Source organism: Montipora capricornis, chromosome 4 (assembly GCF_036669925.1).
Source record: "Montipora capricornis isolate CH-2021 chromosome 4, ASM3666992v2, whole genome shotgun sequence".
Taxonomy (NCBI): Eukaryota; Metazoa; Cnidaria; class Anthozoa; order Scleractinia; family Acroporidae; genus Montipora; species Montipora capricornis.
In genome coordinates, this window is record NC_090886.1 from 22,960,568 (window position 1) to 22,963,067 (window position 2,500).

Genomic DNA, 2,500 nt, shown 5'->3' on the forward strand with positions numbered 1-2,500 from the left:
TAGAAAATAGTCTCCCGCCAACTTCTCTAACAGCTTTTCGTGCCTTTGAACAGTTCAGAATCGGACAATTGTCATGTACAAATAATCTAGATGGCTCTTTACCGCTTTTCCGGAACATTTCCCGGTACTTTCTGCGTACAAACTGCGCAATATAGTCACCATCGAGTTTGCTTGCGGAGTGTTTTAAGAGTTTGGGATCTTTTCAAAGCAACAAATCCCCAGGTAACGACGGCCGTACGGTTGAGTTCTATAATGCGTTTTGGGAAAGTCTTGGAAAGCTTCTTGTAGACAGTCTTAATTGCTCATTTGATAAAGGTGAACTATCAAATTCCCAAAAACAAGCAATAATAACTTTGATAGAAAAGAAAGATAAAGACAAACGAAAAATTTCTAATTGGAGGCCGATTTCCTTAATTAATGTAGATGTCAAGATTGGATCTAAAGCCATTGCCTTGAGACTCCAGACTGTTCTCCCTAGAATAATTCACCATAATCAGCATGCATATGTTAAAGGACGAACAATCAATGATGCAATAACGACGATTGATGATATACTCGTATATACTGAAAGATATGGTATCAACGGCAAAATGCTAGCAATAGATTTTCAGAAAGCCTTTGATTCAGTAAATAGGAATTTTTTGATTAGTACTTTGGCTGCTTTCAATTTTGGCTCTTCGTTCATCCAGTGGATACAAACCTTTTACCAAAATATTTCAAGCTGTGTTCTTAATAACGGGTTCTCTACCGGACCTTTTGAGATACAAAGAGGTGTGAGGCAAGGAGATCCACTCTCTCCATAGTTGTTCATTATTGTCCTAGAAGTACTAGCTGTTAGTATACGTAAAAATAAGGATATTCAAGGGATTGTGGTGGATAGAATCGAAATTAAACTTGAGCTTTTCGCAGACGATCTTACTGTATTCCTGAGGAACGATTGGTCTCTTAGACACCTCCTTGCTCTTATTTCAAAGTTTCGAATCTGTTCGGGTCTTGTCATAAATTTTGACAAAACAGAAATGTTTATCTTGGGGAACTCGGTTATGGCTCCAGCACAGGACCAAAGTATTATGAACATTAACGTTAAGAGGTCTGTGAAAATATTAGGGGTGTATTTTACTTATGACAGCCGTTTGAGACACAAACTAAATTTTAAGGAAATAATAGATGCTGTCAAAACAAAACTTCAACTTTGGAAGTGGAGAAATCTGACAATAATTGGAAGAATTCAGATCGTTAAAACTTTTGTAATTCCACTGATAATGTACCGTGCTGGATCAATTTGTGTAGATAAGGAGGTGGTAACTGAGGCTAATAGGATTATATTTGATTTTATCTGGAAAGGGAAAGACAAAGTAAAACGAGCTTCCCTAGTTGATGACATAAAAGATGGAGGCCCCGCATTTAGAATCGATAATTAAGACTCATAGAATAATGCTTTGCCAGAGACTCGCGGATGAAGAACCTTGTAATTGGAAAACTATTTTATGTCACTATTTGAAACAGGTCGGGGGGAAGTTCATCCTCTGTTGCAACTTTGACATAAAAAAGCTACCGATAAACCTCCCAATGTATTACAGGGAATGTTTTGAGTGTTTTTCGCATTGCTCCGCAGCCACCGATAACAATGTACTTGAGCTTTCGCACGAACAAATTTCCAACACTGTTCTTTGGAACAATAAATTTATATGTATTAATAATAAATCAGTCTTCAATCAAAGCTTGGTTAGTAAAGGAATAATCAAAATAGGCGATTTAGTAACAGAGAAAAACCAATTTATTTCTCAATGTAAGCAAAGCCGGGTGAATCTTTCTCCAAAAGATATTTTTGAATTGATGTCCTTAGTTGATGCAATCCCTGCACCGTGGCAACAGTCGCTGAAAATAAATGGATACTTGAACAAGAGTCCTTTTGTTATTCAGGACCAAATTCAACTTGTGCTCAATAACCAGGAGGTCTCGATTACTGAGGCGACCTTTAAGAAGGTTTATAGGGAGTTGGTCTCTGGTTTTGTTACTCCACCGACAGCTCATTCAAAGTTTAATGAAAGCTTTAATGGTGTTTGTTTGGACTGGAACGAAATTCATAGTTTGCCCTTTCTAGTCGCTTTAGACACAAAGTCACGAGAATTTCAATATAAAATTCTAAATAGGTATTTAGTGACAAATACGCTTTTGAAAAAAATAGGCAAAATAGACTCCGCATTGTGCACCTTTTGTGGTATGTTGGACGAATCCCTGGAACATCTTTTTGTGACTTGCCATTTTACTACATTGCTGTGGAAAGAACTCATAGCTTGGTGTAGTGGAAGACAAATTAGAGTTGAATCACTATCTGCTGCAAATATAATTTTTGGTGTCTGGCAAAGGAAAGATTGCTTCCTCTTATTAAATCATATAATCCTCATCGCAAAACAGTACATTTATTATTGTAGGTCCAACAATTTGAAACCACTTTTCTACGTTCTGTTGCAAAGAATTAAGTTTGTCTACCAATTAG